This window comes from Periplaneta americana, chromosome 2 (genome assembly GCF_040183065.1).
Source record: "Periplaneta americana isolate PAMFEO1 chromosome 2, P.americana_PAMFEO1_priV1, whole genome shotgun sequence".
NCBI lineage: Eukaryota > Metazoa > Arthropoda > Insecta > Blattodea > Blattidae > Periplaneta > Periplaneta americana.
The window spans coordinates 167,851,031-167,876,628 of NC_091118.1; the positions used below are offsets into that span (position 1 = coordinate 167,851,031).

Genomic DNA, 25,598 nt, shown 5'->3' on the forward strand with positions numbered 1-25,598 from the left:
TGCTGCTCTACCGACTGAGATACGCGGCCGCCCTTACAAATGTAGTACTGATATTAAATATTAATGTGATGCTAAACAAATAGTTTTGAAGTTGATCTGGTGCTTCTACTGTTGAGCTGAACTTAACCTTTCCAGCTTACCCACCCCTCCCCTAGTAATAGTAGTAGGAGTAGGAGGAAGAGGAGAATGAGGATGGTTTAATAATAATAATAATAATAATAATAATAATTATTATTATTATTGTTATTATTATTATTATTATTATTATTATTATTATTATTATTATTATTATTATTATTATTAATTTAAGAATTTAAAAATTGAACCCTTTTGGGCAGTTACATTTTCTTGTGCGAATTTTGAGTAGACTAAAGTAGATCTCTCTGGTTATGTGGTCAACATGACGCAGAGTTAAAACTTCAAGACATCACATACAGTAAACATGAGAGAGTCAACCAGTTCCGTGGAGTAAGATTACAAAATAGCAACTTTCTTACTAGGAATTACACATGTCTTGTTAAATTTTGTAACTATTGGCGCTATCACATTAGCTACAGCGAAGAGTAGTCAAAATAACGATAACGGTAATAGAAGTCATTTTGAGATTTGATAAAGTGAAATAGGAACATTCTCAAAATAAGCTATCGATTAACGTCTGCGGTACTATATTCATTTTGTTGTTTTGGTCACACTGATGCTCCTGGTTTTCCTGCCATCTAGCGGCAACTCTGCGAAATGTTACTGAGAATGTTTCTATCGGTGGTTGTGAATAGAATTGTGTATAGTAAATTTTACTGTTTAATTACATGTGTTTTAAGTAAACGGTATTTATCTGGTGTGGACATTGTAACACAGAAGATAGCCTGTTTCTTCTTAACGGTAAGACATATGTATAATTTAATTTCAACAAGTTAGTTCGTAATTTTTATTGCAGTATGAGGGTGTGGAGGGTGGTGGTCTGTGCTTTGGTAAAGGTTTACTGACATAATATGTGACAAATACCATGTGTGCGCATTTCTTTAAATATAAAACATTCTCCGTATAATATATATAAACCGGATACGTCGTTACATTTATAAATAGCGTTTAATTAGTAGAAATAATTGTACATACATAATTTATATCAATATTATATTCTCATTAAGCACTTGTTTGATTCTGTATTGCACTCACCCCCTAATTATGTTTTCTGTCTTTGATCTTGTAGTCTGAATTTCGATGTTCTTACCTTAGACATTTCAATTTTGTATTCCATAGGTATTCAGTGACTTTTGTATTTATTCATTGCATACTGCTGACTATTTTATGGTAAGGAACTTGTCACTTTATGAATAAAAAGATTAATTTAACCTAATTACTGACCTCCCTTTAGCACAGTTAAGTTACATGAAATATGTCTTTTCACTGCCCTCCCTTCACAAGAATTAACGAGTTCTTTTTATTGAGCAGTGGTGGGAAGGGAATATAGTTGCTGTGTTAAAAATGGGAAGGTATAAATCTTGTTTAGATTACTGTTATGGTCCTTGTTTGTTTTGAGAATAGAGGAGAAACTTTGAGGAATTACAGTCTCTACAGATTAAACACAATAACAGATGGTTCAGAAGAAATAATTCTAGGTCTAATACAGCACCAAAACTAAGTAGGCTCAAATCAAATGCAAGACTTCACTATTATACTACTGTTAGTCATATATTGGTTAAGTGATCTATGAAACCGGTTTTTTTACATGCAAGATGTTTGTTTCTGCTTAATCAAGTTTTAGGAACAGTGTTAGAAATTGGACAATAACTTAGGTACTTCTATCTCTGAAAGAATAGCAGCATTAATATTTTATACCATAATCAGCAGGTTTTCAATGCCATGCATTATTTTTTGATGCACTTATTATGTGAAGTCTTTCTTCTGCATTTCATTTGGTTACCTGAACATACATTGTTATTGCTTAAAAATGAGATGTAGGCTTACCATTAACAAGACCATTCTTTTATAGAAAGTCTGAGTGCAATCAGGTTCAGTGAAATATCTGTATTTTGAAAATTCAACAATAAGAACCTTTAAGTATTGTTTATCCTACTAAATGTATAGTACATCAGATATTCATAGATCTCAAAAAGGCATATGACTCGGTTAAGAGAAAAGTTTTATATGATATTCTTATTGAATTTGGTATTCCCAAGAAACTAGTTCGATTAATTAAAATTTGTCTCAGTGAAACTTACAGCAGAGTCCGTATAGGCCAGTTTCTATCTAATACTTTTCCAATTCACTGCGGGCTAAAGCAAGGAGATGCATTATCACCTTTACTTTTTAACTTCACTCTAGAATATGCCATTAGGAAAGTTCAGGATAACAGACAGGGTTTGGAATTGAATTGGTTACATCAGCTTCTTGTCTATGCGGATGACCTGAATATGTTAGGAGATAATCCACAAACAATTAGGGAAAACACGGAAATTTTACTTGAAGCAAGTAAAGCGATTGGTTTGGAAGTTAATCCCAAAAAGACAAAGTAGGCCTGTATGATTATGTCTTATGACCAGAATATTATAAATTTGGAGATTTATCCTTCGAAGAGATGGAAAAATTCAAATATCTTGGAGCAACAGTAATAAATATAAATGACACTCGGGAGGAAATTAAACGCAAAATAGATATGGGAAATGCCTGTTATTATTTGGTTTAGAAGCATTTGTCATCTAGTCTGCTGTCAAAAAATCTGAAAGTTAGAATTTACAAAACAGTTATATTACCGGTTTCTCTGTATGATTGTGAAACTTGGACTCTCACTTTGAGAGAGGAATAGAGATTATGGGTATTTGAGAATAAGTTTCTTAGGAAAATATTTGGGGCTAAGAGGGATGAAGTTACAGGAGAATGGAGAAAGTTACACAACGCAGAACTGCACGCATTGTATTCTTCACCTGACATAATTAGGAACATTAAATCCAACGTTTGAGATGGGCAGGGCATGTAGCACATATGGGCAAATCCAGAAATGCATACAGAGTGTTAGTTGGGAGACCGGAGGGAAAAAGACCTTTGTTGAGGCCGAGACATAGATGGCGGATAATATTAAAATGGATTTGAGGGAGGTGGGATATGATGATAGAGAGTGGATTAATCTTGCACAGGCTATGGACCGATGGCAGGCTTATGTGAGGACGGCAGTGAACCTGTGGGTTCCTTAAAAGCCATTTGTAAGTACAGTAATTAAGCTATCCTATTAAATTGTTTTGAGTAAAGATGCAGTGCGATTTCATTTCCAACCATATATTGATTGATCTACAGTACAACCATTGTGAAATCCTTATAGCCTATCTATTAAAACTTACTGTTCTTTAAGATTGGATGATGTCCTGAAGGAAATGACATACAAAGACAGTGAAAATATTATTTTACTTAAGTCAGTAGTGTTTCTGAAATACTTGAAAGTAATAATATTGACTTTATAAAATATGATATTGACTGTAAAAATTTGCCTTTATTTTTATTTTTAAAACACTTCATTTCTACCAAAGTGCATGTAATCATTTGGTTTTGTCTCTAAGGAGGTGTATTGTTATAGGTACAGCAATAGAAATGTTAATTAGACTTAGCATATCTTCATAATTTTCCTGTTAATGTTAGAAGTTGTAAGTAGTGATTAGTAATAGGTACGGTACGGGTACAAAATTGGACGATTTTTCATTTTTATTTGGTAAAATTGAGAAGCTGGGTGCAATAAGAGCATTAGCCTGTTAACGTTGTTATTGCATAGATAGCTGTCCTTAAATGTTATAGACATTATAAAATCTCTAATTTTATTAATATAAGTGTAACCACTTAACTTAAGATTAATTAGGCCTGTTACCAAATGTATTACCAATACTGGTATTTTGTTACTAACAATTTCAAATTTTTCTCAAAGGCGATTTTTTACATTAATGTTATTGCACCCATTTCCTCAATTCGGCTTGTACCATCATTGTGGAATTACTCGCAGCTGAGAATATAGGCTTAACTAGATCCTCAACCACATCAATTGATGATTTCATTTACATTAGAAAACTTTTAATAGTCTAATCCCATTTAGGGAGTGATGATTCCCCGTAGAATGGCCTATAGTTTTTTGATATTCAAGTCAAAGGTCGGATCAGGAGTGGCAAAAATGAGACAAAATGTTATCTTCAGTTTTTTCAGTTTAAAAAATCGTAGTTAAAGTTATGGAGAATGTTGAAAACGATCTTAACTTATAGACGAATTTAATTTTTTAGTAATTTTATTTTATTACAGATAGGCTAATTAAGCATAACCTATAAATATAATATCAAAATTAAAACTTTTTCTCCTTTATCCATTTTAAATTGAGTAAAAAGAAGACAGTGTGACCCATGTACACTCAGGGACACGTTGTAACATCCAGAATCCCTGGAATCTAGAAGGTCTGGTCAGTTCATTCTCCCCACAAAGCAGTAAACAAGTCATTAATACCGACCACAGACGAAAACACACCGACTTTTAGTCCTTCAGCGTTGCCAATTGTCTCGTGTTTTCAGAACCATGGCATGAATTTCCGAGTTCGATTCCTGTTAGTGGTGAAGTACTATTGAGCAAAATTCTCTTTTGTTTTCATTACCAGTACTAAATTTGATAAACATACCTATGTTGCATTTGTCTCTTACAATTAAGTGTTCAATGTAACGATTAATTTTTTAATTCTTTCATATAGAGGGCATCATGCCAGAAGGTCATATCAACAAATTTTGCGTTATTGAGACATTTTTAATGGAACATACTTATGTTTGAAAAACAGTAGTTTGCATATTAATAATGGACATGAGAAAGAATCAAATGAACGTATTATGTTATGTAGACAAGGATAAGAAAAGTCATTTCTTATTCAAATGACTCACTGCAAACTTGAATATTTATTAATGTTACGTTCTTCTAGCATGATGACCTCGATATATTTTTCTTACATTTTAAATTTCTTTCAAATTGTTGCAATACCTGGATGACATCTTTCAATCATATACAGTATTTTAAAGGGAAGCGACAAATAATTCTTACCTTTAAAAATTCAGCATAATTCCCCCTCTTCTTTTATTCGAAGCTAATCTCAATCTTCAGCTCTCAGTTGACTGACATGAACCAAAGTTGGCTAATCTTCACAATAAGGTTTTTGTTCTAAACACTATGAGCAAGGGCAGGTATTTATGGGGAATAGTTTTATAATTTGTGTGTTTTAATATTGGTGGCAGCAGAAATTGTTGGAGATTGTTTTATAGCCATGGCGGAGATCGATGGAAATTGTGGAAAATAGTATTATTTTGGAACTAGAGTACTAATTAAATATGCATATTCCTCTCCACTATCTTAATTAATATTAAATGTTCATTGAATTATGGTAAATGTGTGGAGTAGCCAAAAAAGGGTGATTCACTGCTGTAAGTATTTTGTAACTATGACAGCGTGAAAACCATTATTATAAATTAACGTGGTAGGCAATAGTATTGCCGATATTATATTTGTTTTACATTATACCAGAACTCATATTGATTTACAAAATATTTTCGTTCCAGTAGTATGGTCAAATAAGTTTTCCTTTTCTAAATGTAATTGATATAGAGAAAATACTAATAAAATATCTCTATTGTTCAAGAGGCTATTTATTTCATACGAAAGAAAATGTTTATTTAACTCTCATAGGTCTATTACATTTTACTTACAGCTAGAAATGATAAAACCTCATTTATTTTTAACCTTAGCAGTGCCAATTATTTTAAATAGCTTGCAGTACCACCTGGGGTGGGGGAATTTTGTGACCACTACAAAAATGTTTAATTTTGAAAAATTTTAAAAAATATTTGTAATCAGTAAATATTATGTAAGCTACTATCGTACCCATATATTTTCGAACAATTAGTCGACCTCGGTAGCGTAGTTGTTATAGCGTGGCCTTCTATGCTCGATGTTGCGGTTCGATTCCGGCTCAGGTCGATGGCATTTAAGTATGTTTAAATGCGATAGGCTCATGTCAGTAGATTTACTGGCATGTAAAAGAACTCCTGCAGAACAAAATTCCGGCACACCGGCGACGCTGATATAACCTCTGCAGTTGCGAGCGTCGTTAAATAAACCATAACTTTTTCGAACAATTGCTTCAATAAAGAGGGTATATTTTTTGTCCACCTGGAGATATTTTTGTATTTTAATAAAACTATCAGTGAAAACGATTAAACAATAATACAATAAGATAGAAGGATTCATATTATGTATTTTGTGTATGTATCTGTGTAAGCCACCTGTAATTGGAAGCCTGCTTCTGTTGGTGGTGGATTTAAATAAATAAATAACAGACAGTAAATAAATAAATAATATTTTCATATTTTAATATATCAAGTACATACGAGTATTTAAAATATAAATTTCGGAGGAGGTGGGCACACAGTACGCCCCCCCCCCCCCACCGTTTGTATTGCTAGGGTTAATAAACGACCAGAACATCCCCAAACTGCAGCATTGCACATGTTTCAATATTCTTTTCTAACATTCCATAGCGCCTGTCTGTTACGATCAAATTGTATCTTGATTCTCCATTAGACAGGAAACCGTACTGTTTGCACTTCGCAGAAAAGAGATAGAAAATTTAGCAACCATTATGTTTTGTTGCTTTTTTTCAGTTAAGCTTCTACAGTGTCTCTAGATTTGAATTCACTTTTCCAAATTTCTATAAATGTAACATAGGCTAACAAAATACAGTACTTTCACAATCAGCGAAAAAGGGAATTTGGCCCGGCATCTCCGTTATTTTATTATTATTATTATTATTATTATTATTATTATTATTATTATTGTTGTTGTTGCTTAGCCAACTGTCCGAAGACAGGTCTGAACCTCACAAGTGATACCAAGAAGGCACCACTTATGAGGCAACTAGGCCAGGAGATAATGGGGTAGGTTGGCCAGTTCCTGTCCCCATTATTATTATTATTATTATTATTATTATTATTATTATTGTTGTTATTTGTTGAAAGAGCAAAGTCTGGGCTAAACAGATACAAGTGAACAAAAGTTAACCAGTACTGGTAGCCAGAATAATTAAAAAAAATTAGAATTTGAAATTTCGCTATAAGACGACACATTCTCCAGTGTTTCCTATTTTATTCCTTCCTCGTAGTCTCCTCATATGATTCATATATCTTAATGTCGTCTATAATTTTGTATCTTTCTCTGCCCCGAACTCGTCTCCTGTTCATTTCTTCCAGTGGATCGTTCAGCAGGCAGTGTCTTCTCAGCCAGTGACCCAGCTAATTTCTTAATGATGACGAAATGAGTCCGAGGTCCAACGCCGAAAGTTACCCAGCAATTCTGCTTCAATTAGTTGAGGGAAAAGCCCGGAAAAATTGTCCCAACCAAGATTTGAACCCGGGCCCGCCCGTTCCACGGTCAGACGTGTTAACTATTACTCCACAGCGGTGGACCAATGATAAGGCTCAGTAAAACTATAAATGTTCAAAATTACGCAACATTTTCGGAAATATACATTTATTATTATTATTATTATTATTATTATTATTATTATTATTATTATTATTATTATTATTATTATTATGTTCGCGGATTCCCCGAAGGCCGCGGCCCTCGGTTGAGAATTACCAGCTCTAAAGGCAGCTTCGTTTCACTTCTACCTTTCGTTTATCTAAGTTACTTCACTTGGCTTTTTATCTATTTGAAAGCTGGACTAGTTCTGAATGTTATCATCTAGTAAAGGGTTCGTATACCTTTAAACTGCAAGGAAATTATGCATAAGCCGTATTTTAAAGCAGTTTTGACATATACTTCGGAAACATGAGTACATTGGGCAATGACAATCCTGAAGCAGAATTCAGGCAATAAAATCGATGATAATACTAGTAATAGGCCTAATAATAATGATAATAATAATAATAATAATAATATTATTATTATTATTATTATTATTATTATTATTATTATTATAAATAATTGATTAAATGGCGATCTTACTCGTGTTAATTGTGTAAGCATGTGCGGCTTACAGCTGTTTCGGTGCTTTTTCACACCATCCTCAGAACCTACTAGATCTCGGCTCTCGGCTCTGAGGATGGTGTGAAGAAGCACCGAAACAGCTGTAAGCCGCACATGCTTACACAATTAACACGAGTAAGATCGCCATTTAATCAATTATTCATATTCAAGTGTTAAAAATAGTGTACGAAAGATTCAACATGAAATAATAATAATAATAATAATAATAATAATAATAATAATAATAATAATAATAATAATAATAATAATACGTAACTTTATAACAAACTTTAAAACCGAATATGTTATAATTGATATACTGTAAATATTTAAAAAAAAAAAAGTCGGAATAGTATGCGAATGAAAAATGGGTTTCCTCTTTACATTTTTATCAATTCGGACATTGGTTATGAAGGTGAATGATGAAAGTTTGCCAAGACGATATCGACGTTAAAAGCAGTGGATAGAATCTCTCGGAAGACTTAGGATAAAATGGAAAGATAAGATGAAACAGAATGTAGAAAGAAAAGAAAAGTCGTGGATAAAAGCATAAAGAGCATGTGCGAAATGATAGAGGAAACTGGAGGTTTCGATCCCCACAATCAGGAACACGAGAAAAGATGATCTCTTCAGACTCTTTGTAGTTGCCGCATATGTGACAAGAAGTTTGAACACAAATGAGGAGAAATGTGAATGTAGTTAATCAAATTACGATTATTCGAAAATCAGCCAAAGAAATCGCATCGTGACCAGTTTCTCTCATTTGTTTTGTATTTGTATTATACGGAGATTGCATGAGTGCGGTTCAGTGACAGTAGAGATTCGTCTGCGACGCTTTCTTTCTCTAATGGTTTTTCATTCTTGTGTTCCACATAGAAGTTTTCCTTGTGGGAGTGACCTTGTCACTTTCAGGTATAAATTCACTCTTCCTCTCTTTACGTTAGTCACTTGTCTTGTTTAACAGTAAAAGCTTCCGTTCACCACTTGTCATTGACTTCACTATGTTTCTTGGATACCTAAATATGTGTTTTTAGTAGAAGTGGACTATGTTTTAAGGATAATACTCAGTTTATAGCAGTTTTTTTATCTGTAATTAATCATTGTCGAGTTCTGACTATTAGAGCCATATTTGAACTTTGAGAAAATAAATGAACACGTATGACTGCCAGTAACATTAGCTGGGTTAGTGCCAATCTAGAGTTAACCCTTAATTTGGAAGAATTCAATCAATCAGTCAATCAAATTGGGATGGAGCCATAAAGAGTGAGTTCTATGTAAATGAATCGCCAAGAATGCGTAAGAACTTTAGTTCAATACGATTTCTCGCTTGGTCGCAGAATACAGTGCCAAAATGTGAAATAAATAAATGAATGAATAAATAAATAAATAAATAAATAAATAAATAAATAAATAAATAAATAAATAAATAAATAAATAAGTAAATAAATACATTTTAAATAAATAAATAAATAAATTTTAAATAAATAAATAAACAAATTTTAAATAAATAAATAAATAAATTTTAAATAAATAAATAAATAAATTTTAAATAAATAAATAAATAAATTATAAATAAATAAATAAATAATAAATAAATAAATAAATAAATAAATAAATAAATAAATAAATAATAAGGTAAGTGACTAAGTAACTAAATAATTAAATTATATAATATTTGCCTCCACATTTCTCCCACGTAGGCCTACAATATTTGTTTTAAATATTTCCTTTCAGAATGTTAAGATTTGTACCTTTTATCGCAGATACAAGGTGATCTTAGAATAAAATGGTGAATTTTTCGTCAACTGAAGGGGCTATTTGTAGCTGGTTGATAGCCAATTGATAAGCTGTTTCTTAATTTTTACTTGAATATAAATTTGAAAGCTTGGAGTTAGCAAGCTTTGCGTTGTATCTTAAGGATTATGTTTACGATTATTTGTATCGTGAATGTTTGGTTCCATTTACAAATTTCTGTGTCTACATCACGTTTACTACTAATTTTCCATATAAATTGATACTTGGTTTGGTATGGACAGAAAATTAAAGAAGTCAGCAGTTTTAATAAAATAATACGTTAACATAATATTGAATAATTTCGAGGGAAAAATTGTTCCGGAGCCGGGTATCGAACCCGGGACCTTTGGTTTAACGTACCTCGAAATTATTCAAATCAACTTTACAGGGAGTTATACCTGAAATCTTGATTTGCATAATACACGTCACTGTTCGTTAACAGAAAACCACAATTTAAGTCACACGGAGTTAGTGTGCACTCGAAGTTGGTTGCTTGACGGTTGTCAGCCCACTTTGAGGTCTGTGGATATAGAGGGAAAAATTGGATCGGTGTCGGTTAGAGTTCCCGAGTAGCTCAGTGGTAGAGCGTTGGTACGTTAAACCAAAGGTCCCGGGTTCGATACCCGGCTCCGGAACAATTTTTCCCTCGAAATTATTCAAATCAACTTTACAGGGAGTTATACCTGAAATCTTGATTTGCATAACATAATATTGTTCTTGGATTATTTGTTGTGGACGCACCTGAAACATATTCACATGTTTAATTGTTCACACATTGTAGGAATAAAGTATTTAGTTCAGTGGAAAATATATAACCATATTATGGTATGTCTACTGAATAGGCGTATAGATTTGCCTCAGCGAAAGTTCACACATATTAATAGATAAATAAGTTTTTTGAATTTGGGTTGAAGGTAGAAAGCAGCAAGAATTGTTGGAAAAGAAAATAAATCGTTTTAGAAGGGTGGATTTTAGATTTTGTGCTCTCCTAGACTTAGGGATTCAACAATGAATTATGTGTATTTGGATATATAAGCCCTCCAGACTCATAAAAAGCGATGCCCCAAGTTTCATGGTCTCTGTGGGAGATATAGATGGAGATGGAAGATCTTTAACAAGAAAAGGTTTGGTACTGCGTGTTCTTTCTCATACAAAAACATTAAGATAATCTCATCCCTTGGGTACGTTAAGAAGGGAGATAGCTGATGGTCTTTAGAACGTTTGGGGATCATGGTGATTGGATTCGGCATAATAGCGTCTGTCTGAATTAGTCACAGTCAGAAGAAAATCAGCATAAGTCCTTATATCCTAAATAAGAAATATAACTAAATTACTACCTACTAGTCATCCATTTGACGGGGTTTTCCCTAAAAAGGTCGGAATTTGATACCAAGCAAGAGATAGGCGGCTGCATAGCATATTTTCTTCGATTACTACTATTACCCCTTCCGTTTACATTCAGTTTCAATCAGTTGTCATTTCAGAACACATCGTTAGAAATACGATCAATAACGTTAAAAATGTTCAATCTTATGACTTATCAATTTAATATTAACATTTGAGGGGCTTAGAACAAAAAGCAGGTAAGTGACATTATTAAAAAAAATGAGGTAAGTGCGTGTTGTGATAGCCCAAAAGAATGCAAATCAAGCTTTCAGGTATAACTCCCTGTAAAGTTGATTTGAATAATTTTGGGGGAAAAATTGTTCCGGGGCCGGGTATCGAACCCGGGACCTTTGGTTTTAACGTACCAACGCTCTACCAACTGAGCTACCCGGGAACTCTACCAGACACCGATCCAATTTTTTTCTCTCTATATCCACAGACCTCAAAGTGGGCTGAAAGCTGTCAAGCAACCAAAGTTGAGTGCACACTAACTCTGTATGACTTAAATTATTGTGGCTTTCTGTTAACGAACAGTGACGTGTATTATGCAAATCAAGCTTTCAGGTATAACTCCCTGTAAAGTTGATTTGAATAATTTTGAGGGAAAAATTGTTCCGGGGCCGGGTATGAGGTCTGTGGATATAGAGGAGAAAAAAAAAATTGGATCGGTGTCTGGTAGAGTTCCCGGGTAGCTCAGTTGGTAGAGCGTTGGTACTTTAAAACCAAAGGTCCCGGGTTCGATACCCGGCCCCGGAACAATTTTTCCCTCAAAATTATTCACATCAACTTTACAGGGAGTTATACCTGAAAGCTTGATTTGCATAATACACGTCACTGTTTGTTAACAGAAAGCCACAATTTAAGTCACACTGAGTTAGTGCGCACTCAGCTTTGGTTGCTTGACAGCTGTAAGACCACTTTGAGGTCTGTGGATATAGAGGGAAAAAAAATTGGATCGGTGTCTGGTAGAGTTCCCGGGTAGCTCAGTTGGTAGAGCGTTGGTACGTTAAAACCAAAGGTCCCGGGTTCGATACCCGGCCCCGGAACAATTTTTCCCTCAAAATTATTCAGCCCAAAAGAATGTTTCTTTGGGATAAAATCAGGTAAGTGATCACACTGTGCAGTGCTGCTATATGGGCATCATTTCACCAAACTAGTGTATAATATTTCATTGCATGTAGAACTTTAACTATAATTTCCTCAAAACTAGGTTTCTGCCATTTACCTGCTTTTTGTTCTAAGCCCCTCATTTGTTAATACTCGTACATGTTAAATATAAATAATGTAGGCCTATAAACATTTTCGCCTTTTACGGCATCATCAGATACAATCTGCTTCTATGATATCTAAATTACACAGTGGATTTTTGTTTTCTCTTATAGTAAATCATCAAATTGGTGTTATAATAAGAAGTAATAATGACTCACGAGTTTTATGTATTTTACTTGTTTGAAAAATTTTTAGGTTATAAATAAGTCTACATTGTATAACTAATTATGCTCTATTTAGTATTGAAATACATAAAACTCATGTTACAATGGTTTCAGTTGTAGGTGTATTTTAAATTGTCACAATTTTAAATTCAAAATACGTTTTCAAACTATGTGTTTAAATATATATTTCATTTCATTTTCATTTACTGTCCTGACTAAAGAAAGGTTTTTTACTGCAAACCCAGCTTTCTCCAGTCTTTCCTATTTTCTGCCTTTTCTTTGTTTCCTCATATGATCGTCTATCATTTGATATCTTCTTCTACCCCGAACTCTTCTCCCGTTCACCATTTCTTCCAGTAGACAGTTTCTTCTCAGCCAGTGACCCAACCAATTCCATTACCTCTTCCTGATCAGTTTCAGCATCATTCTTTCTTCATCCACTCTTTCCAACACAGCTTCATTTCTTATTTTGTCTGTCCACTTCACACGTTCCATTCTTATGGTGAAAGAAATAAGATACCGGCCTTTGTTCGTTATACATTCCGATTACATTCGCGAACACTTGAAGCCATTCAAAACATGAATTGCATCGTTAGAAGTTCGTCTTCAAGTGTTGGCGAATATAATCGGAATGTATGGCCATAAGAATGGAACGTGTGAAGTGGACAAACAGAATCTGACCAAGGCGCACATTGCTGGCGACTGTCAGGACTAAATAATCGTACTATAGTTTCGGTATCTTTCTATAAATTATGTTGTGAAGATGCACAGCAGTTGATAATTCACCGCACATAAAATATTAAGTGTGGAAAGAGATAAAGAAAGCAATAAAATGAACAATTTCCACGACAAATACGAATTTGAATTTTTAATTAACATAAAAGTACGGACTTATCATTTTAATACTCTGTTTATCTGCATCATAAAATAACGGTGGTCTTATTTCCTGTTGAAATGTAAATAAACAGCATGCGTGAGAATGACTATATTAACCTAACAGAACTAATTTTATTTTTTAGAATTTTACATTATACTAAATTTATTGCGCACAGTTGTCGTTGACAGAAATACACAACTAAACTTTTTTTTGCGCTCACAGAATACTGAAAATTAGTGGAAATGTTGATTAGCAGTGTTAACATTTAATTCTATAAATTATTTTATTTTACTCTTTTGAAATAAGAAATAACTTTAAATTAACATATAAGCTAGTTATGAAGCAGTGTTTTCGGAAGATTGACCTCGCGTGTTAGATATTTATACTAATGAAGTCATTTAACATGTTTGTGTAGCATGTAGTTGCCGGGTTTAATCATTTAGTGGACAAAAAATATGTTCCAAGTTGTGGTTGCATGAAATAGTAATTAAAAGCACATTATGCCATTCATACAAGATTAATAGGCGTGCAACAATAATATTGGCATTTTCTCCGTTTTTCCTCTATATTATTGTGATCGATATGTTACTGGATATGTGGTCGACAGTCCAGCTTACTTGTCTACTTCGAGGCTGTTTGAATATTTTCATGTTCGTTTGGGGGAAAGCAGGCCTTTGGAGCGTGGGTTCGAATCCTGTTTGGTTTGATCACCTAATTGGGTATTCTGAGATTTTACCCAGCTGTAAGGTAAATGTCCGATAATTTCATGTCGAATCCTTGAATTGTTTAAAATAGAATATCTTCCACCAATTTCGTCGACGCTAGATAACCGTGCAGTTAATAATCGATTAGGATATATTGGTTAGTTTTTATGTAGTGTACAGACTCTTCAAGACCTTCTTTCCCACATATTTCATTCAGTGGCTCTATAGGGTGTAAATTGAAGACCTTGGGATTGCGAATTTTGTCTCGAATTGCAGTACGGTAATGTCTTCATCTCCCGTCTGCATTGTGTTAAAATGAAGAAGCTTTTAGGCGATATGCAGAGTTAAATAATGTATGGTTGAAAAGTGAGGGACGTTCCCCAAAGAAAGGGGACTTCCCTTGTATAAGGGGACGCGGACATACTTAAATTATCATGCAGAAATTTCTTGTGTATGCGAAATAACGAAATGTAGCTACAAAGAAGAAGAAAAAAGCAAGAAATGAATTGACAAAGCAGAACGCTAACTAAAATCAGAGACCATAACATTTTTGACAATTAATTTGAAGATCAACCATATTGATTTAGTAGTAGGATATGCTGCTAAAAATCGAGCGAATCCGAGTTCGTTTTTGGGCTAGAGAGTGGAAATGGTCTCCCTTTATACAGTGGTACTAGTGTGAGTCCCTTGTCTTGTGTTGTACTGCGTTGTCTTACAGTCTTGCGTGGTACTATCTGTATGACCAGGGAGTATCGCTACTTTTGAATATTTATTGTTCACCACCACGATCATCACACCAAGTATTGAGCTTGTTGGATTATACAAGACTAAACTACCCATTCTGGCGTTGTTGTGATAATAATGCTTTGAAAATGTCTTTGTGATTGTGTTACGGGAATACCTCGAAATTATTATGGTTATACGATAGGTAATGTTTTTTTACGACGCTTTATCAACATCTTATGTTATTTAGCATCTGAATGATATAAAGGTGATAATGCCGGTGAAATGAGTCCGGGGTCCAGCACCGAAAGTTGCCCAGCATTTGCTCATATTGGGTTGAGGGAAAACCCCGCAAAAACCTCAATCAGGTAACTTGCCCCGACCGGGAATCGAACCCGGTTCACCTGGTTTCGCGGCCAAACGTGTTAACCGTTACTCCACACGTGTGGACAGTTATACGATGTGTTAGAATATTACTTAATGAGGGATTGTTTATAAAACGGAACTTATTTTATGGACTGATTAATTACAGCTGTATTGTACTCAGTATAATTTGAACGATTTGTTGTCAGAATTTAAGGGGACTATGCCATTAATATTATATTTGTTTTGTTTGTTTCGTCAACTGTCGGAAGACAGGTTTCAGCCTCATAAGTGACACCAGTAAGGCATCACTGATGAGGCAATTAAGCCAGGAGGTAATGGGGTAGGATGGCCAGTTCCTTTTCCCAGCTATTGCATACATCGCTGACTAATAACAAATTACACTAATCAGATTTCACATGCATACAAACAATCGTTCTTCCTCTGACACATATCGTCAAGTGAGATAATGGACGTACATATCAGCTAATGTTTTGTAATTTCCAACAGTGATGAGTTAATCCATTGCGAACATAATGATGCGTTATGAATGCAACTCGGCGAATAACTTAAAGACTTTGTTTTGAAAATTAAAGGTACTGTTAACATATTGTATTGTCACATACTGACTGTAACTCCATTTGATAATTTCTTGAATCTGAATATCATTGTATCTTTGATGTTTTAAGCCTATTTTTTTTTAGTATTTTCATTTATGTCTGTACTTACATTACCACTTTGGATGTGTAAATAAAGAATTTCACTTAATTAATTTTATTCGTACCGTACTTTGAACCTATAAAAAATATCTCGTCAGTTTACAGCGAAAATGTAACATTTTTAGCGAAACATAAAGTGCAAGAAGTCCCCGCTAGATGCTGCATATGTCAAAGCGCACGCGTGTTGCCATCTGTCGAGTGTTGCTTAATCTACTTGCAAGTGAATAAGAGACAGCAATATCTAATAACAAGCAACTAGCTTTATCTGCATTTAACACCGGATATTGTCGAGTAAGTTAGCGTTACTTAACGAGTCCGTGTAATAGAGGAGAGGCAACTGAAAATGGAAGAGATTATTTGTGTGCAAGAGGGTGGAATAAAAATTTTAATATATAATTTAATTAGCATTGTTTTGTCATGGTCACAAGGCAGTCAAGAGCAACGTACACGCTTGAGTATCGAAAACGAAAGAACTTAAAGGGCAGTGAAAATGGAACCTGTGTATATTCACATAAACGGATAAAGAAAAGTGAAATGGATGATTTATGCAGCGTCAAAAAAGAATTAAGGTATTTACAAGGATTGTATAATAATAGGTATTTAGTAATACTTAATAAAGTGTAAGTATTATTAAGTGTTGATGACAGATCTCGTTATAAAGGGATGTTCAGTTATTTCAATAAAAATTTCAGTGAACATACATTTGGATAGAATTGTAATATTATTATGTGAACGTGTATGACTTTTACGATACGATTAACAGTTACAATAAAGTGCAAAACAGTAAAACGAAGACATATTCACGAAATCGTCGGGATTCTGTGAATCCACCGTCACTTTTTAGATATGTTTATGAAGTTTGATAACATCATAAAAGTATTTTTATATTAGATACTTTTAAATTTATAAGAGATAGCAAACATATTATTAGGCCTCAGACAGCCCTCAAACGGATTGGACAACGAAGAACCAATCAGATGCCAGAAGGAGAACCTACGTCCTATCACCGAAAGTACTCCCCCCATCGAGACTACTATATATATAATCGAGCTCGCAGACTATTTCCTTATCCAACAACTGCTCTGAAGATGACCACAACACAGCGGTCGAAACGTCAGCCACCAACACCAAGACAACGCGGTAGAAGCCCCGAAGCTTATCCACAGACCATATTATTAGGCCTATTTGTCGCTTTCTCTTAAATCCCCTTTGTAGAGCGATGTGAAGGTTTAATGATGGTTATCCCCGAAGAAGTTACTGGTAATCTTCAAAAGTGTTCCTGGAAGATATATTTTGCGATGAAGTCGTAAACGTGCTCAGTTAGGTGGCTGAAATCATATGAGTGCCAACGACCTTAACGTGATATCAGTAATGCAAATTACTTGACAGTGATTCAGCATTAATTCAACTTTATGCGCTCAGTCAGCTAGTGAAATTGTGAAGTGATTAGTTTTAAATTTCAGCAAACTGTTCTTTAATGACTTGTGAAAGTAACACGTGACGAAAATGTTATCGTAAGTCGCCTTTCGCTGATTTCATCGTGTGCAGAAACATTTCAGGCCGATTCCCAAACCATAGAACAAACTTCGCGAATCCTCGTCAAATATCTGGATTCTGGATTTATATGCAAAATGTAACATTCTTGAACGTACCCAGTCCACGCTTTGAGTGATGACATTACACATATTTCATTGTGTATAGGCTATAGGTACAGTAAACGCATATTTTAATGGAGAAATGCTGCGAATCCATATTTGCTGTTTACGCAGGGGAATTCATACTTTAAATGACATTTGACCTTTAGAAACTCACACGTTAAGAACGTCGCATTTTGTTTTATGGCAACAGACTGGAAAAATAAGGGCGGGTGCGCATATGTACGACTATGTTCAAATATTCTATAAACTTCTGGAGAGAACTCAAAACTCCATAAGCCAACTAAAATTACGTACTAGAAGCTGTCACTGAAAAATTTCATCTACGTTGATAATTGCAATATGAATTTGCAGAGATGAAACAAACTTTTTTTTTTTCAGAACATAAATTGATAGAGCTGTAATCATACTCGTATTACATTGATATTAAACGAAAGCACAGCTGTATTTAATTAAACATACATTTAATATAACTGAATTCTTGACCTAAAAACCTCCTCTAAATAGTGTCCAGATTTTAATATTTGCGAAAATTAGTGGAAATATGACCACATTAAATTATACAGATATGACTTTTCAGGTAAAGCTGACTTGATAATTTCAAGGAAAAAAAAATTCCATAGCTGGGTATCAAACCCGGGACCATTGACTGAGCGTGCCAACGCTCTACTGATTGAGCTACGCAGGAACTATACTAGACCTCAGCATAATTTTCCCCTTATCCACATACCTCAAGTGGATTGACAGATCGTCAAAGCCCAGCATTGAGTGCACACCAATTTCTGTATGACTTAAATTTGTGGTTTTCTGCTATCGAAACAGTAACGCGTATTATACAGTCGGTAGAGCGTTGGCGCGCTCAGTCAAAGGTCTCGGGTTCAATACCCGGCCTAGGAATAATTTTTTTTCTTCGGAAAACGTATTAGTGTCATTCAAGTGTTAAATTTTATATTACCTTGTTAACATGTTTCGGCCTGCTATTGGCCTTCTTCAGAACTGGTTGTTGCTGGTCTTGGTGCTTTTTGTTTTATTTCCTGTGGAGGTGTGTTTGTGTAGTGTAATATGGAGTCAAAGAGTGTGTTTGTTATGAAATTGAGTTGTGTGTTGAGAATTTCATTTGGATGTGTTTTTGTATGTCTGATATTTCGTATTGTTCTAGTGTGTGTGTGTGTTCTGAAATTGAGTTGTATATGTTGAGAATTTCATTTGGATGTGTTTTTGTGTGTCTGTATATTTCGTATTGTTCTAGTGTGTTTAGTTTTTGGCTTTTTGGTTGAATGTGTAGAATTTCCTTATCTGTGTTGATGTCTCTGTAGGTGTGGTTAGCATTTGTGATGTGTTCTGCATATGTGAAGGTGTTTCGTAATTTTGTTATGCCTGTGATGTGTTCTTTGTAACGTGTTTGAAATGATCTGCCTGTCTGTCCTATGTAGAAGTTGTTGCAGGTGTTACATTTGAGTTTGTATACTCCTGTGTGGTTGTATTTGTTTGCTTGTTGAGATGTTTTTGTAGAGTATTATTTTTGTTCTGTATGCGATGTTGTAATTTAATTTTTTGAATGAGGTTGCAATCTTGTGTGTGTTTTTGTTTTCGTATGTTAGTGTGATGTATTTTTTGTGTTCTTATGTTTGTGTTGTATTCTTATGTTTTTTCCAGGAATTATTCACATTAAATTATGTTTTTGAATAATCACTTGCATCGAAAAACATTTTATTCCATTCATGTCTGAAAGCCAAGAAATGTTTTCTTCACTCCATCTGCTTACCGAAACATTTACGCTTATTATGTTGGAAAATTGAATACCGCTAAATATTCTCACGTGTAAAATTGAGAAATTTGTAATATTTCACGTGCGAAATTTCCTTGCCAATTAATGTAACGAATATATTAATTTTATATGTAGCTATAATTGTCTGCTTCGGTACATAACAAGCGCTCAACACTTAGGATAAACATTGATAAACTTAGGTATGATAATAGCAGTCCATCTTCGTTTTGAAACCAATCCCTGAGCCCAGATGTGAACTGATGTTTATAATTGCTGTTTTCCACAAGGTATATCGCAGACTAGTTTTCCAACTCCGTAGTTCCCACACTGTTGAAATATTTCTAGTCGGCAGTTTAATTTCTTAAATGGCGGGTTTCTAACTTCGCAGATTTTTAAACTAGTGTTATTGTACCATTAGCAGAAGTTGGTGCTTAGAATATATCTATAATTCCAAACGAGCTGGTCGTTGTTTCCTTCATTAAGCCTCCTTTTAAGAACACGTGCAGCAGTTAATGAATCAAATTAGTGAATGGAAATTTCGTAATGTCCCGACATGTCACACTTTAGAATCTTGTATTTAGTGGTATGATGTTTTCTTAATGTAATTTCAGCTTGTCGCCATATTCTCCTCTTTATATCTTCGCAGAAGTTACTTGGGGAGAAATTGGTTTTATTGCGTTCTTTAATCGTACATTATTCCCTAATGAAAGGAGTTCTGTCTTGATCTTTCGTACGGAAACATTTTCGAATTAAGTCGTATTTACTGTAACTTATTTAGAAATGGCTTTTAAGGAACCCGCAGGTTCATTGTCGCCCTCACATAAGCTCACCTTTGGTCCCTATCATGAGCAAGATTAATCCAGTCTTTACAATCATATCCCACCGCTCTCAAATCCATTTTAATATTATCTACGTCTCGGCCTCCCCAAAGGTCTTTTTCCCTCCGGCCTCCCAATTAACACTGTATATACATTTCTGGATTCGCCCATACATGTCCTGCCCATCTCAAACGTTTGGATTTAATGTTCTTAATTAATGCAGGTGAAGAGTACAATGCGTGCAGTTCTGCGTTGTGTAACTTTCTCCATTCTCCTGTAACTTCATCCCTCTTAGCCCCAAATATTTTCCTAAGATCCTGATTCTCAAACACCCTTAATCTCTATTTCTCTCTCAACCATACAGTTTCACAACCATACCGGTAATATAACTGTTTTATAAATTGTAACTTTCAGATTTTTTGACAGCAGACTAGATGAAAAAAACTTCTCAACCGAATAATAACAGGCATTTTCCATATTTGTTCTGGGCGGCTATTTAATTTAAATTTCCATGTTTTGTTTTTGTTATACATTTCTCCCTTCCCATCACCCGCGCCTCTGAATTATAGCTCCTTCAATTTTAATCAAAACACGATCCTAAAAAGTACATTTCGATTCTCTGTATCAAACTCATACCCTCATCGTCTCTAATTTCGTAAGGGTCCTTTCCAATATGTAATTGTAGCGGTTCAGGAGGAAGAGGATAGATTTTTCAAATAGTATGTTTTTGTGAAAGTGAATAAAGTTTAGGTTTGAAAAGATCACCTAACAGTGTCACTTTGTCTATAAACCAGTTGTCAGCAAAGCTGGCATCATTAAACTATGTGTTAGTGAGAATGTCATTTGCAACTGCGTGGTATATAGATGGAATTAGTGGATTTTCTGTCCTCGAACTAAAGTGGTGGTATTCACTTTATTTATAGGGGGGCCTAGTTCATCGTGAGAGCATCACTTCAAATTTTATCAGAATCTTTTTCTGCAGCGTCACCGCGCAGTACGTTCAGCGTTTATTACCGTTACCCAGAGATAAGATACAATCAGTGATCTGGTCAGTGATATATCCATCCTACAAACGTGATATCGTTATTGCATTAAAATGAAAGTGTGAGATAGGAGAATACTTTATTAAATTCTCTTATTCAGGGGACTATTCTGTACTAGTAATATACACATGTGGCAGATTCTACTATGTCTAGAGTTTATAAATGATCTTGCCCCCCTAATATAAGATGTAGGTCATCCCATATTATTTGCAGATGACACAAGTATAGTAATTACAGCCAATAACTCCAACACATTCCAATCTTCAACAGAGGAAATTCTCTTCAAAATATGTGACTGGTTCTCAGTCAATGAATTAGTATTAAATCGTAACAAAACTAACATAATTCAATTTAAATCCTGTGCAAATTCAACCTCGCAAATTTCTAGCGCAATAATTAACAACAGATCCCTATTAGAAACAACGGCAACCAAATTTCTTGGCTTAAAAATCGATAATGTGTTAAATTGGAAAAATCATATTAAAGAAATTACCCCCAAACTAAATTCAGCTTGTTTTGCTATTAGAACTATGCAAAAGATAGTAAATATCAATACCTTAAAAACAATATACTTTGCATACTTCCACTCGGTAATGAATTTTGGAATAATATTCTGGGGAAATTCCACAGATAGTAACAGTATATTTCTATTACAAAAAAGAGTAATTAGAATAATAGTAGGTGCCAAATATAGGGAATCTTGTAGACTATTTTAAAAAACTACAAATAATGCTCATGACTTGTCAGTATATCTTTTCATTAATAGTCTTCCTCGTATGTAATCGTGAAAACTTTGTAATTAATTCAACAGTTCATAGCATAAATACACGTCAAAAAATGACTTTCATACTCCATCGGCAAGTCTATCGTGCTATCAAAAAGGAGTGCGTTATATGGCAGTAAAAATTTTTAATAGCCTCCCTATCGATATAAAAAATGAAACTCAAAACATAAGATTATTTAGGCCCAAATTAAAGAAGTGCCTAATTTCTCACGCCTTCTATTCTGTAGGTGAATTCATGACATTCAATAACACTTCATGAAATTGATACTAAAACTATGTGTTGTACTAGTAGACTATATTGTAAATCTCGTCTGTATATATATATTTCATCTAGACTGTGACTATAAATTAAGACTTTATAATAGTATTAAGTTTTTTGACTTGTTCCATATTCTAGCTGTAAAGCAATGTATGAATACAATGGAATATTAATAAATACAATACAATACAATACACTTTATAATATTTTTCTCAATATCCGATGGAAAAGATCTGTGTTTATCTACCTTAAGATCATAGCGTGTTGAACTTTGAATTCTAGTTCATAATAGACTTCAAATAATTGTAATTTGTCTACAGTCAGGCATATGTTTCATGAAATTTTTATATCCTACAATCTGCTTATAATTTAGCGTCAAAACATAGTATGGGTAATTTTTCCGTTCTGTTGTTATGGTCACTTGAATGGAAGTAGTGCTCACATCGTCTTTGAAGTCTTCCTACGATTCTTCATTCTTCCTTAAAGCTTACACTGTATAATAATTAACCTTAGGGAGTCTTTTATCGTTCGTAATCTTAATACAGTGTTTTCTAATGCCGAATAATTTTATTGTCAACTGGTTCCTGCTTAATTGATGGCCATTGTCAATTTGTGTACTTCGTAATGTTTAGCATAATAGTATCATCACATAGTCGATACTGAACTAGAGATGTTGTGAATCTAACAATAAGTACATGTTCCCAATCTTCTGCAGTAGAGGTGTCTTCAATCGTTACTGTGATGACATCTGTTACTGAGAGTTGAACATGTAGTACAGAGACATCATTTTATTTTTACTTCAATTTTTATTGTACCTGAGTTTTTGAATGTACTTCACTCCCACCCCTTCTACTAATGAAGTTCAACCGTCCTCCAACGGAGGTAGCCGTACGGTTATAGTAAACAGTACGTTCCAAAAATATGTTCGCGTTTTCCAGTGACGAAAGAGCTTTCAATATTGCATCATTTTCCATTTGCCTACGTCGGATCCCGGTTTCCCCCACCCGCTTCGATTCGCCTCTCTGTAAATGCTAGTGGCTGGGCTGTCTTAGCTCTTTTCTGGGAACATTAATTTATGTTAGGAATTGGACGTCTACGTAATATTATACCCATACAATTGTTTAAAATAACTTAAATAAAAGGGCCTCGTTAAGTAATTAACTATCACGCGATTTCCTCCCTTTCTATGACGCTGCAACGTAACCACTTGGACGGACAGTAGATAGCTTGTCTGAGTAATTTTATCTTTTCGGATCGGGCAGAAGTGAAGATTGAATTTACAGTACGTAAGGTCTCTTTTATAGAGTAGGTACAGAAATATTTCAACATGAGTTACTGATACGAAGTACGAACCTGGTAATTGGAATTACGTACAATAGTCTATAGTGCGATAATATGCACATTCGAACTGAAGCCTGTATCGAAATGAACGGACACCATTTTCAAAAATATGTTTAAATATCCATATTATGATTATTTTTCAACGTAACTTCATTCTGTAAAGTGTACGCTAATGTGTTTTAGACAGTATAATATGCACTGCATAATGAATACGTCCGCATGGAAAGCTCAGTTCGTGAGTAAAAACACTCATTGTTAATACTGTACTGTATTTTGATTAAAAAAAAACCTAATGAAAATGATCAAACTCAAAATCGCGATATTTCCTAGTTTACGTAAATGGATGAACTACTTTTCTTCCCTCCTATACCTAGTAAAGTGATTCGTGTGTATATTACGCCAGTATCATCGAGCTCCAGTCGTGGAAGGAGGTAGCAAACGGTGTTTCCGGTTCTTAATCATTGATCCAAAGGCATAGCCAAGTTAATATTAGAAATTTTAGTAAAAATAAAATAATGTCCCTGTAGTAACGGACCTAAACATAGATCTTGCTTATATTAATCTTTATTCATGAGAAAAAATAATTTTTCATTGTTTGTAAATCGTCTTTACTTTCTCATTCTGTGGAAGTCGCATTTATGATTTTTTTTTCTCAGCGTTGAAGTCCAGTGCAATGCGCCCATTTTAGATTCAGAGTGACCACAATAACATAATTGTCTTAGGTGTCTATTGTGTTGTAGTTTTTTTGGGTTATTTTACGACGCTGCATCAACATCTAGGTTATTTAGCGTCTGAATGATGTGAAGGTGATAATGCCGGTGAAATGAGTCCGGGGTCCAGCACTGAAAGTTACCCAGCATTTGCTCGTATTGGTTTCAGGGAAAACCCCGGAATAACCTCAACCAGGTAACTTGCCCCGACCGGGATTCGAACCCGGGCCACCTGGTTTCGCAGCCAGACTCGCTGACCGTTACTCCACAGGTGTGGACTGTTGTAGTTTTCAGGAAGATAAACACACTGAATTTTTTTTTTTTATATGTTACGATTCTTACGTGGACTTCTGGTGTTCGTAGTTCAACATACATATTTTTTACTAATAAACAATATAAGAGTAAGTATTTCAGACAACGACAGTGTATCATAAGGGTTAAAAGTGCTCGCGTGATTTGCATAAATTTAAGCGCCAGGAAATTTCAGAGCAAAATGAAGATGAAATGTTTCACTTTCTGTAGACGGATTTGCAAATGCATTCACAGAAGTCGCGTATTACAGTTAAAATACTAACCAGGAAGGCGAAACTATTCGGGACCGTTCTTCAAAGATAATTAGTTTCAAAGATCTCCTTGTTATGCGCCAGAAAATTGTGTTAATTATGTGTGTATATGTATTTATTTTTTATTTTATTGGGTTATTTTACGACGCTGTATCAACATCTAGGTTATTTAGCGTCTGCATGAAATGAAGGTGATAATGCCGGTGAAATGAGTCCGGGGTCCAGCACCGAAAGTTACCCAGCATTTGCTCGTATTGGGTTGAGGGAAAAACCCCGGAAAAAACCTCAACCAAGTAACTTGCCCCGACCGGAATTCGAACCCGGGCCACCTGGTTTCGCGACCAGACGCGCTGACCGTTACTCCACAGGTGTGGACGTGTGTATGTATATAAGCCTATATATAAAACTTCCCTTTAACGGTCTGCTTTTACAGTACTGCTATCTAGTATTGAATTCAATTATTGAATTGAATTTCGGGATGGGAGTAGGCCTACTACGACCCAGCACTGCGACCTTTCAGTATCTATTGCAATAACCCTCAAGCTACGCGCTTTTCCAAATCAATACCAGCTTATTACGGTAAGGTTCGCTGCGTACCCAAATTTCGAGCAGGCAACCCCACTCGTCCCT

The 25,598-nt window shown here is 34.6% G+C and overlaps 1 protein-coding gene across 1 annotated transcript in view; it reads left to right on the top strand.

Annotated features, from left to right (window-relative positions):
• Positions 1–744: 744 nt before the first annotated feature.
• Positions 745–25,598, top strand: part of LOC138694789 (adenomatous polyposis coli protein-like) — a 531,541-nt gene continuing 506,687 nt past the window's right edge. The window contains exon 1 of the mRNA XM_069818859.1: positions 745–879. The gene's annotated coding sequence lies outside the window, so the exon portion shown is untranslated. The remainder of the gene's footprint in view (positions 880–25,598) is intronic.